Below are 12,861 nucleotides of genomic sequence, written 5' to 3'. Positions count from 1 at the left end.
AGAGGCACCTTGGAAGACGGGACTGGCGATCTGCTTCCAAAAGATCACAGCCACTAAAAACCGTACTGAACACAGTTCTACTCTGTAATACTTGGGGTCACCATGAGTCAGAATCAACTGGTCAGCACTAACAACATGCAGACTTGGGAGCCAGGAGGCCAGGAATAAAGCAGAAGCTCAAATGCGTAGACAGCCTCACTGGGCCAGGCATCTAAAAATTAGAACCCAGGTTTACAAAAGCAGATCAGATTTGAGGAAACAAGATCCCAAAGGAAAGGCAAATGCAGAGAAGCATTTCCCTTCGAGATTCCTAAGTGGAATAAGATGAGAAGCCAGAGAGTCAAACAGTGGCATATACGAGGTTAAAACGGCAAGCAGAGCCTTTGGTAGATTCACAGGCTGCGGAGAAAGAAAATGGAGTCTAAGGTTCACCAAGGAGGAAGTTCCCAGTAAGCACCTAGGGTTTTCAGTTAAAACCTGTTGCATTGAGTACATTCTGACTCAGAGCAACCCTAAAAGGCTCTACCCTAGGAAAAAAGGAAAACTAAATGTAAAATATTCTTAGAAAAGAATGAAACCCTAGATCAAATCTTCTCTATTACTGACTGAAACAAAATGAGTTACCCAGTTCTACCTTCCAGAATAAAATTAAATGCACTTTGAAGAACGATAATGTCATCCAGAGCCTCTATAATTTTTCCAAATACACTGTTTGGCATTCTATCAAAAAAACCCAGCATGCCAGGGGAAAGGATGAAAGGTCTAAAAACCAAGAAAAATAAGTAAGTAAACAAAGCAGAGGAAGTAGCCCAATGGAGATCCAAATGGTGAAATTATCAAACAGGAACATTAAAAGAACTGTGATTAATATGTTCAAACAAACAGACGAGTGAAGAAATTCACCACAGAACTAGGCTCTATTTTAAAAATAAAAAGTAAAGAGTCATATAAACATTGTAGAATTAAAAAATACAATAACTAGAATGGATTCATTTAGGGATGGTCAAGTGAGAATGCCAACAAATCCTCTACCCATAGAGCAACTACAAAGCTGGACAAAGCTGTCAAAAACAACCATGACAGCACCCTGGAAATCAACAAAAGGCATACAACAAACTGAGAAGCATTTACTGAGGAAACCCACTGAATTTGGGGTAAGGATAATACAAGGCTGCAGTAACCCTGGAGCCCTGGTGGTGCACTGGTTAAAGTGCTCAGCTGCTAACCAAAAGGTCGGCAGTTCAAATTCACCAGCCACTCCATGGAAACTCTATGGGGCAGCTCTACTCCATCCTGTACTGATGCTATGAGTCTGAATCGACTAAAAGGCAACAGGTTTGGTTTTGGTTTTTTGATAGTACTTTTAAGGAGCCCTGGTGGTGTTGTGGTTAAAAAGCTCAGCTACTAACCAAAAGGTTGGCAGTTCAAACCCACCAGCGGCTCTTCAGGCAAAAGCTGTGGCAGTCTGCTTCCGTAAAGATTACAGCCTCGGAAACCCCACAGGGCAGTTCTACTCTGTCCTGCATGGTGGCTATGAGTTAGAATCGACTCAACAGCAACAGGTTTGGTTTGGGTTTGGTAGTACTCTTGTCTGGTGCTATTCCCATTACCCCTGTCCCTCAGCACAGTAGTTCAACCATGGCACACCTGACCTGAAAACCAGCAGCTTCACTACCACTGCCAAGGAAGCTCACTTGATATGAAGTGTTGTCAGTTAACACGGTGATCTCACTTACAAGCTAACAAAGTCTAAGATTACAGTACCGTCTGGGGCAAGCAACAAGCAGGCATACTAGCCAGATATGAAAAAGAGTGTTCCAGAAGTTAACACAACCAAAACCAAACCAAACGCAAACCCATTGCCGTTGAGTCGATTCTGACTCGTAGCAACCCTGTAGGACAGAGTAGAACTGCCCTGTATCGTTTCGAAGGAGCACCTGGTGGATGTGTGAACAGCTGACCTCTTGGTTAGCAGCCAAGCTCTTAACCACTGCACCACCAGGGCTCCTCCAAAGGAGGCTTGAAAAGCTTTCTACATAGCCTGTTGAGAGAGGGCTGAGCAGATACCCAGCAGAAACTAGAGTGAGCCCAAGCCACTCACACATCCATGGGTAATAAAGCCTGAATGCAGGCACCAGATGCCATTGAGCCAATTCCGATTCATGGTGACCCCATGTGTGCAGAGTAGAACTGTGCTCCATATGGTTTTCAATGGCTGATTTTTCAGAAGTAGACCAAGAGGTCTTTCTTCCAAGGCACCACTGGTGCTGCCAGCCTTTTGGTTATCAGGAGAGCATGTTAGCCATTTGCACCACCACAGAGAAAACATAAGAACGTCCAATGTGAGTAAAAGCTGAGGCAGACTTGAAAACGGCCTGAACTGTAAAAGGACTCCCCAGCCCACATGGAGATCCATTCATAGAGAGTGCAAGACTTACTGGCTTGAGATGTTTGAGCACAACCTTTGACCAACAGCCCTAGGAAGCCAGTGTTAAAAAACAAGAAAAAGAATTCAGCAGAGATATCTACAGCTGTAAGTTATGGGGGAAATTTGACAACTTTGCCCAGTTAAATTACTAAATGTAAACAAAATAAAACCACCACCACCACCCTCAGGGGGAAATAAATCATAATCAACAGCTGCTACAATATATTATTCAAAATATTTAACAAAAAATGTATAAGTCATGCAAAGAAACAAGACATGTGACCGACGCTCAGCAGAAAAAGCAGCCAATAGAAACTGTCTCTGAATGCCCCAAATGTTGGATTTAGCAAAGACCTCATACAACTATTGTATGTTTGTTGTTGCTGTCACGTGCCATCGAGTCAATTCTGACTTACAGCAACACCTTGTGTGCAGAATAGAACAGTGCTGCAGAGTTTTCAAAGCTGTGACCCTGCAGAAGCAGATTGTCAGGCCTGTCTTCTGAGGAGTCTCTGTGTGGGTTCAAACCACCAACCTTTCAGCTAGTAGTCAAGATTTCAACCATCTGTACCACCGAGGGACTCCTATCATGTTTACAGAACTTTTATAAAAAAAAAAAAAAAATCTTTAAAGAATTAAAGGAAAGAATGATAACAATGAGTCAACAAATAGAGAATCTCAAAAAAGAAATTTTATTTTTCTTTGCTGAAAAATAAACTAGATATTCAGGGGTTGAAAATTACAGTAACTTAAATAAAATATTCAACAAAGGGACTCAACAGTGCATTTGAGATGGAAAAGAAAGAATGAGTAATATTAAGATAGAGATATTATCCAATCTGAAAAACAGATACAAAAAATGATGCAAGAAAAATAAACAGAGTTCCAGAGACCTGCAGGACAATATCAAGTATACCAACATACATATAATGGGAGTTCCAGATGGAGAGGAGAGAGTGAAATGGGCACAATGAAATATCTGAGGACATAATGGCCAAAAACTTCACAAATTTGGTATAAAAAAATTAATCTACATATCTAAAAGCTCAACAAACCCCAAGTAAGATAAACACAAAGAGCGCCATAAAGAGACATACTATGGTCAAACTGCTGAAAGACAAAGAGAAAATCTTGAAAGCAGAAGAAAAAAAGTACATGTCATGTAAAAAGAAACAACAGTGCGACCAACAACTGACTTTCCAACAGAGACAATAAGCAATGGAATGACATATTCAAACAGGAACAACAAAATTGTCAACCAAGAATTCTAAGTTGAGCAAAACTATTCTTCAAAAATAAAGTTTAAGATATATGCATACCCATGTTTATTGCAGCTCTGCTTACAATAGCAAAAAGCTGGAAGCAACCAAGGTGTCCATCAATAGATGAATGGTTAAATAAATTATGGTACATTCACACAGTGGAATACTACTCATCGATAAAGAACAGTGACGAATCTGTGAAACATTTCATAACATGGAGGAACCTAGAAGGCATTATGCTGAGTGAAATTAGTCAGATTCAAAAGGACAAATACCGTATAAGACCACTATTATAAGTTCTTGAGAAATAGTATAAACTGAGAACACATTCTTTTGTGGTTACGAGAGGAAGGAGGGAAGGAGGGTGGGAGAGGGTTATTTACTGATTAGTTAGTAGATAAGAACTACTTTAGGTGAAGGAAAGGACAATACTCAATACAAGGAAGGTCAGCTCAACTGGACTGGACCAAAAGCAAAGAAGTTTCTGGGATAAACTGAATGCTTCGAAGGTCAGCAGAGCCAAGGGCGGGGGTTTGGGGACTATGGCTTAAGGGGACTTCTAAGTCAATTGGCATAATAAACTCTATTATGATAACATTCTGCATCCCACTTAGAAGTGTGGCGTCTGGGGTCTTAAATGCTAACAAGCGGCCATCTAAGATGCAACAATTGGTCTCAACCCATCTGGACCAAAAGAGAATGAAGAACACCAAGGTCACATGGTAACTATGAGCCCGAGACAGAAAGGGCCACATGAACTAGAGACTTACATCATCCTGAGACCAGAAGAACTAGATGGTGCCCGGCCACAACTGATGACTGCCCTGACAGGGAACACAACAGAGAACTCCTGAGGAGCAGGAGAACAGTGGGATGCAGACCCCAAATTCTCATAAAAAGACCAGACTTAATGGTCTGACTGAGACTAGAGGAATCCTGGTGGTCACGGTCCCCAAACCTTCTGTTGGCCCAGGACAGGAATCATTCCCAAAGACTACTCATCAGACATGGAAGGGACTGGACAATGGGCTGGAGAGAGATGCTGATGAAGAGTGAGCTACTTGTATCAGGTGGACACTTGTGACTGTATTGGCATCTCCTGTCTGGAGGGGAGATGGGAGGGTAAAGAGGGTTAGAAACTGGCAAAACGGTCATGAAAGGAGAGGCTGGAAGGAGGGAGCAGGGTGACTCACGAGGGGGAGAGTAAATGGGAGTATGTAGTAAGGTGTATATAAGCTTACATGTGACAGACTGACTTGATTTGTGAACTTTCACTTAAAGCACAATAAAAATTATTTAAAAAAAAATAAAGTTTAAAAAGAGAGATTCCCAGCTAAACAAAGATAATTTGATGCTCACAGATCTGCCTTACAAGAAATACTAAAGAAATTTCTTCTGGCTAAATATTAACTTGAATCCACAGGAGGAAAAAAAAAAAAATGCCACTATGCAGGTACGTACAAAGTTTCTATAAATACATTTTTCTTATTTCTTCACTTACTTTCTTTAACATACCATAAAGCAAAAAACTATAACACTATTGGATTTTAAATATATAGAGATGAAATTGTTTAGTTTTCAAACAAATATAAATGTAATACTTCACTATTGCAACTCGAGGCTTGAAATTTTTCTTCAGTTCTTTTAAGCTTGAGAAACGCCAAGCATGTTCTTCCCTTTTGATTTTCCATCTCCAGCTCTTTGCACGTCTTTATAATACTTCACTTTGTCTTCTCAAGTCGTCCTTTGAAATCGTCTGTTCAGTTCTTCTACTTCATTTCTTCCTCTTGCTTTAGCTGCTTGATGTTCAAGAGCAAGTTTCAGAGTCTCCTCTGACATCCATTTTGGTCTTTTCTTTCCTTCCTGTCTTTTCAATGATCTCTTGCTTTGTTCATGTATGAAATCCTTGATGTCATTCCACAACTCATCTAGCCCTCGGTCATTACTGTTCAATGCGTCAAATCTATTCTTGAGATGGTCTCTAAATCCAGGTAGGATATACTCAAGGTCAAATTTTGGCTCTCATGGACTTGCTCTGATTTTCTTCCATTTCAACTTGAACTTGCATATGAGCAATTGATAGTCTGTTCCACAGTCAGCCCCTGGCCTTGTTCTGACTGATGATATTGAGCTTTTCCATCATGTGTTTCCACAGATGAAGTCGATTTGATTCCTGTGTATTCTACCTGGTGAGGTCCACGTGTATAGTCGCTGTTTATGTTGCTGAAAAAAGATATTCACAATGAAAAAGTTGTTGGTTTTGCAAAATTCAATCACCAAGGCCATTTTTTTGTTTCTATCACCACGGCCATATTTTCCAACTATTGAGCCTTCCTCTTTGCTTCCAACTTTTGCATTCCAATCACCACTAATTATGAATGTGTCCTGACTGCATGTTCGATCAATTTCAGACTGCAGAAACTGATAAAAATCTTCAATTTCTTCATCTTTGGTCTTAATGGTTGGTGCATAAATTCGAATAATATTAAGTATTAACTGGTCTTCCTTGTAGGCTCATGGATATCCTATCACTGACAGCGTTGTACTTCAGGACAGATCTTGAAATGTTCTTTCTGATGATGAATGTAACACCATCCCTCTTCAAGTTGTCATTCCCAGCATAGTAGACTGTATGATTGACTCAAAACAGCCAATACCAGTCCATTTGAGCTCACTAATACCTAAGATATCAATGTTTATGCATCCCATTTCATTTTTGATGATTTCCAATTTTCCTAGATTCATACTTTGTATATCCCAGGTTCCGGTTATTAACGGATGTTTCCAGCTGTTTCTTCTCATTTTGAGTCATGCCACATCAGCAAATGAAGGTCCCAAAAGCTTAACTTCATCCACGTCATTAAGGTTGACTCTCCTTTGAGGAGGCAGCTCTTGGAAGAAGTACAACCAGAACGCTCCTTAGAAGCAAAGATGGTGAGACTGCATCTCATATACTTTGGCCATGTTGTCAGAGGGATCAGCCCCTGGAGAAGGACATCATGCTTGGTAAAATACAGGGTCAGCAGAAAAAAGGAAGACCCTCAACAAGATGGACTGACACAGTGGCCGCAACAACAGGCTCAAGCATAACAATGATTGTGAGCACGACGCAGGACCGGGCAGTGTTTCGTTCTGTAGTACATAAGGTCGCTGTGAGTCAGAACCAACGTGACAGCACCTAACAGCAACAACAGATGTAATACACATATGACAACGAGAATCCAAAGGAGAGGGAGAAAAGGGGAGATATATTGGGCAAAGATTCTGTATTTCACTGGAATTAAGTTAGTATTAATCTGAATACATTTGTAAATAAATTAAGATGCATACAGTAATCTCTTGAGCAAGCACTAATAAAAATAACTTTAAAAAAAGTTAAAAATCAACAGACGAATTAAAAATATTTAACACAAAAGAAGGAAGTCAAGGAGGAACGGAGGTACAAAACAGACAGGAGATAACCTGAACACAAATAGCAGAATGGCAGATATAAATCCAACCATATCAACAGCTACATGAAATGTGAATAGACTATAAACATCCTACTCAAAAGCCAGAGCCTGTTAGAGTGGATTAAACAGCATGATTGAAAAAGATGCTATCTACAGGAGACAGACTTTAGATTCTAAGATACAAATAGGCTGGGACTCAAAAGAGAGAAAGATACACCACACAAGAAGTAAACGTAAGTGAGCTGAAGTACCTGTCTTATTATCAGATAAAATATACTGTAAGACAAGAAACATTACTAGAGACAAAGAGGAACACTTCGCAATGATAAACAGGTCAGTATATCAGGAAGATACAACAATTGTAAATGTATACACAGCAAACAACAGAACTCCAAAACAGAAAGCAAAATCTGACAGACAAGAGAAACAGACAATTCAACAATAACAGCTGAAAATTTCAATACCCCACTTCCAACAACTGACGAACATCTAGACCAAATACCAGAAAAGATTCAGAACATTCAAACAAGACTACAACCAATCTGACCTAACGGATACTAACAGAAACTGCTTCTCAATGACTGCAGAATACACATTATTTTCAAGCATGTATGGAACATTTTCCAGGCTAGAACATACGCTGGACCACAAAGCAAGCCTCAAGAAATTTAAAAATTTAAAACATACAAAGTATATTCTCTAGTCACAATGGAAATAAATTAGATATCTGCAACCAGAAGAAATCTGGAAAAATCCCAAATACTTGATATTTAATTTAAACAACACTAAAGAAAAAAAAAAGTTCAAAGTAGAAATCAAAAAAGACCTTTAAAAAGTATTTTTAACTGAATGAGAATGAAAGCACAATATATCAAAATTTATGGGACATAGAGAAACAATTTTTAGACTAAACGTTATGGCTGTAAATATGTATATCAGAAAAGAAGAAAGGTCTTAAATCAATAACCTAAGCTTTGACCATAAAACACTAGACAAAGATTAACAAATTAAACCCGAAGCTAGCAGATAGAAGGAAATAAATAAAGACTAGAAAGAACATCAATGTAACATAAAAGAAAAAGAAAAAATCACTGAAATTAAAAGTTTTGTAGATATCAACAAAATTGAGAAAACCCTTAGTTAAGCCGGCCAAGAAAGAAAAGCTAAAACACAAATTTTCAACGGAGAAAAAAAAACGGACATTACTACTGACTCTATAGAAATGAAAAGGATTATAAGGGAATATTATAAACGACTTTATATCCACAAATTAGACAACTTAGATGAAACAGACAAACTCCTAGAAAAACCCAAACTGCCAAAACAGACTAAAAAAAAAGTAAAAACCTGAACAAATCTGTAACAACGGGAACATTTTAATTGGTAAGGAAAAATTTCCCACAAAGAAAAGACCAAGCCCAGATGGCTTCACTGGTAAATTCTATCAAATATTTAAAGAAGAAACAAAACTCCCATTCTTCACAAACTCCTTCAGAAAATAGAGCAGGGGACACTTTCCAACTCATCCTCTGAGGCCAGTATTGCCTTGATTCCAAAGCCAAATAAAGATATCACAAGAAAAGAAAGCTACAGACCAACACTCCTCGTGAACACAGACACAAAAACCCCTTTAAAATGTATGTTTCCAGTTGCTATAGAGTCTATTCTGACTCATGGATACCCCATGTGTGTCAGAGTAGACCTGCCCACCGCAGGATTTTCATGGTTGTGACCTCGCAGAAGCAGATCACCAGGTCTATCTTCTGAGGTGCTTCTGGGTAGGTTTAAACTGCCAACGTTTCAGTTAGTAGCCCAGCACTTAACCATCTGCACCACCCAGGGATATCTAAAAACTGTATTACCACACCAAATGCAGCAATACAGAAAAAGGATCGTACGGCTGAAACCAAGTGGGACTTACACCAAGAAGTTAAGGCTGGTTTAAAATCCAAAAAATCAATTAATGTAATAAGCCATATTAATGGAATGCAAGAAAAAAAAAAAAAGATCATCTCAATACAGACAGAAGAACATCTGACAAAATCCAATCTCCACTGGTGATTTAAAAAAAAAATTCTCAAACTAAGTATAGAAAGAGTCTTCCTCAACCTGACAAAACCGGGCCTCTATGAAAAAACTACATCTAATATCATACGTAATGGTGAAAGGCTGAAAGTTTTTCCACCGAAGATCAAGGACAAAACAGGATATCCATTCCTGCCACTGAACAAGCCAAGGATGTCCACCTTTGCCACTTCTGTTCAACATTATAGTGGAAGTTCTGCCCAGTATGATAAAAAAAAGAAAGAAAGGGAGGAAAAGAGAAAGGGATTAAAAAAAAAAAAAAAGTGAAAGGTATCCAGATTAGAAGGGAAGAAGTAGAGTTTTATTTTCAGATTTGCAAACTGAACCACAAACTAAAATCTACACAACCATAGATATAATCAATAATTGTTGACAAGGATGTGAAGAAAGTAAAACCTTCACACACTGCCGCTAAGGATATAAAATGTTACAGCCACTATAGAAAACAGTTTGACAGTTTCTTAAAAAATTAAACAAGCATCCACCATATCCATAAAAAAAAATATGACCCAACAATTCCACTCCTAGGAATTACTCAAGATAAGTGAAAAATATGTCTATACAAAGATATACATGAATTTTCATAGCAGCATTATCCAGAGTAAACAATAATTGGGAACAATCCAAATTTTCATAAACTGATGAATGGTTAAACAAACCGTGGTATATCCATGCAATAGAATACTATACCACAACAAAATGGAATAAAATACCAATGCAGGCTACAAAATAGATAAGGCTCAAAAACATTATGTTAAGTGAAAGAAGCGAGATACAAAAGACTACATACTGTATGATTCAATTTATATTAAATTGTTAAAAAATACAAATTTATAGAAACATCCATTCCATGGGGTTACGGGTAAAAGCACAGACTATAAATGGACTCAAGTGAATTTTGGAGGCTAAGGGAAATCTTCTAAAACCAGACCGTGGTGTTGGCTGCACAACTCTATAAATTTATTAAAATCATTGAATCACACATTTACAATGAGTGAATTTTCTGTAAATTATACCTCAATAAAGCTGGAACAGAATTCCTGGGTGGTACAAATGGTTAACACACTTGGCTGCTAATGAAAAGGTCTAGTAGAGGTTTAAGTTCACCCACAGGTGCCTCGGAAGAATGGCCTGGTGATCTATTTCTAAAAAAATCAGCCATTGAAAGCCCTATGGAGCACAGTTCTACTCTGACATACATGGGGTCACCAGAAGTCAGAAGCAACTCAATGACAACTGGCAACTGGTAAAAAGCCATAACAAACTATAATAACTAAAAATGAGAACTCAGTAGATGCTTTTAAGAGCAGATTAGATACCCAGAAGAGAGTATCCGCAAACTGAAAGAAAGATCACTAGAAAATTACCAAACTAAAGCACAGATTTAAAAATAAGAAAAATGGAAAACACAGATAAGAGTTTAAGAGCCAGTAAGACATGGTGAAAAGGTCTAACATACACAAAATTGTACATCCAGGAGAATAGTGAAACTGAGCCAGAGGAAGTAATATTTGATGAGATAATTGCCAAAAATATTCTGAAACTGATTCAAGAAACTCTATGAGCCCCAGGCAGGATAAAAAGTTTAAAAAAAAAAAGTGCCTAGGTATATTATTACAGAAGAACCCCTCAATACCAAAGACAAAGAAAAAAAAAAACCTTACAAGCTGACAGAGGAAAAAAGGCGTATCACCTAGGAAAAAGCCATAGCACCTAGGAAAAAGGAATAAAAAAATAGGAAAAAGGCATATAGAAAAAAGGCATAGCACCTAGGAAAAAAGGCATTATCACCTAGGAAAAAAGGCATATCACCTAGGAAAAAGGCATATCACCTTCAAACGACCAACAATAAGAAGGACAGTTGATTTCGCAACAAAAATAATGAACGATAGAAGAGTCCACCCACAGGCATCTTGGAGGAAAGGCCTGGTGATCTACTTCTAAACATCAGCCACTGAAAACCCTATCGAGCACAGCTCCATTCTCACACACGTGGGGGTGCCGTGAGTTGGGACTGACTTGATAGCAACTGGTTTAAGTCTTGGTTGAATGTCTCTCCTACTGCCATCATGTGCTCCATCCATCACGTCACACTAACATGACAGTTCCCTGTCTGTAACATCTATACACAGTGAGCTCCAGGAGGGCAGAGCTAGATCTGATTCCTTCATCTTTGGGTCACTGGTGCCTAGCATGGTGCCCTGCACACAGTGGGACTCAATAAGTACTTACTGAATAAATAAAGTAAGAGTCTGCAGAATCCCTAAAACACACGTATTTCATGAGGTTTTTACATACACGAGGTTTTTACGTAGCCTGTCTAAATTTTCTCTTTTTTTCGAACTGACTTTCTTTGTTAGGAAAATCTATCATTTATTGACCATCACCTAGAGGTTAATAATCAAACTATTTAAATATACTACCCACCCACTACTGTCGATTTGATTCCAACTCACAGTGACCCTGTAGGACAGAGTAGAACTGCCCCACAGAGTTTCCAAGGAGCACCTGGTGGATTTGAACTGCCAACCTTTTGGTTAGCAGCTGTAGCTCTTAATCACTACACCACCAGGGTTTCCAAATATACTATAAACCAAAGAATAATTGAATCTCAGTCCAGATATACTTTTGAGCTTTCAAATGTCTCCTAATTATGTATCCTCACGGAAACCCTGGTGGTGTAGTGGTTAAGAGCTACAGCTGCTAACCAAAAGGTTGGCAGTTCAAATCCACCAGGTGCTCCCTGGAAACTCTACAGGTCATTTCTACTCTGTCCTATAGGGTCACTGTGAGTTGGAATCATATCGATGGCAACAAGCTTGGTTTTATTTATTTATCCTACTGTGGAAATAAAACTGTTTGAAGGTTTCAACCTATTTCATCACTGTCTGTAAAGATAGGAAACAAGGAAGCATTAATTTTGTTACATTGCTAGTTCCTTACCAAAACTGCATAAACCAATGGCATGGTCCATTCCTATTCTCATTTTTGTAAGTGAGGTTTACTTAAAGGAATCACAGTAAGATGTCTTATTTTTTTTAATTGAGCATTTTGTAACAACTTCTGTATATATTTAATGTAACATATGCTGAGTAACTTTTCTACACATTCATTATCAGGATTAAGAGATCATTTTCAACAATTTCAAAGATACCATATAATTAAGGTGCTGTCCTTTTTGAAAGGAGCCCTAGTGGCACAACCTTGCTTGCTGAAAGTGATGAGGACTTGAAGCACTTATTGATGAAGATCAAAGACGACAGCCTTCAGCATGGATTACACCTGAACATAAATAAAACAAAAATCCGCACAACTGGACCAAGAAGCAACACCATTAAAAACAGAGAAAAGACTGAAGTTGTCAAGGATTTCATTTCACTTGGACCCACAATCAACGCCCAGGGAAGCAGCAGGGAAGAAATCAAACAATGCATTACACCGGGCAAATCTGCTGCAGAAGAACTCTTTAAAGTGTTAAAAAGCAAAGACATCCCTTTAAGGAGTAAGGTGAGCCTGACCCAAGCCATGGTATTTTCGATCACCTCACATGCATGCAAAAGTTGGACAAGGAGTAAGAAAGACCGAAGAAGAACTGATGACTCTGAGTTATGGTGTTGACAAAGAATATTGAATA

General features: G+C 38.5%; 1 protein-coding gene across 7 annotated transcripts in view; it reads right to left on the bottom strand.

Annotated features, from left to right (window-relative positions):
• Positions 1-12,861, bottom strand: part of RNF182 (ring finger protein 182) — a 195,462-nt gene that overhangs the window by 160,742 nt on the left and 21,859 nt on the right. The window contains exon 1 of one of the 7 annotated variants that reach the window (XM_049884182.1): positions 5,297-7,837. The exons of the other annotated variants lie outside the window; for them this stretch is intronic. The gene's annotated coding sequence lies outside the window, so the exon portion shown is untranslated. Of the gene's footprint in view, positions 1-5,296; positions 7,838-12,861 lie in introns of those variants that run through there. 7 annotated transcript variants of the gene reach the window in all.

The sequence above is a fragment of the Elephas maximus genome, chromosome 1, assembly GCF_024166365.1.
Source record: "Elephas maximus indicus isolate mEleMax1 chromosome 1, mEleMax1 primary haplotype, whole genome shotgun sequence".
In the NCBI taxonomy this organism is placed as follows: domain Eukaryota; kingdom Metazoa; phylum Chordata; class Mammalia; order Proboscidea; family Elephantidae; genus Elephas; species Elephas maximus.
This window is presented reverse-complemented; position numbering and strand designations above follow the sequence as displayed.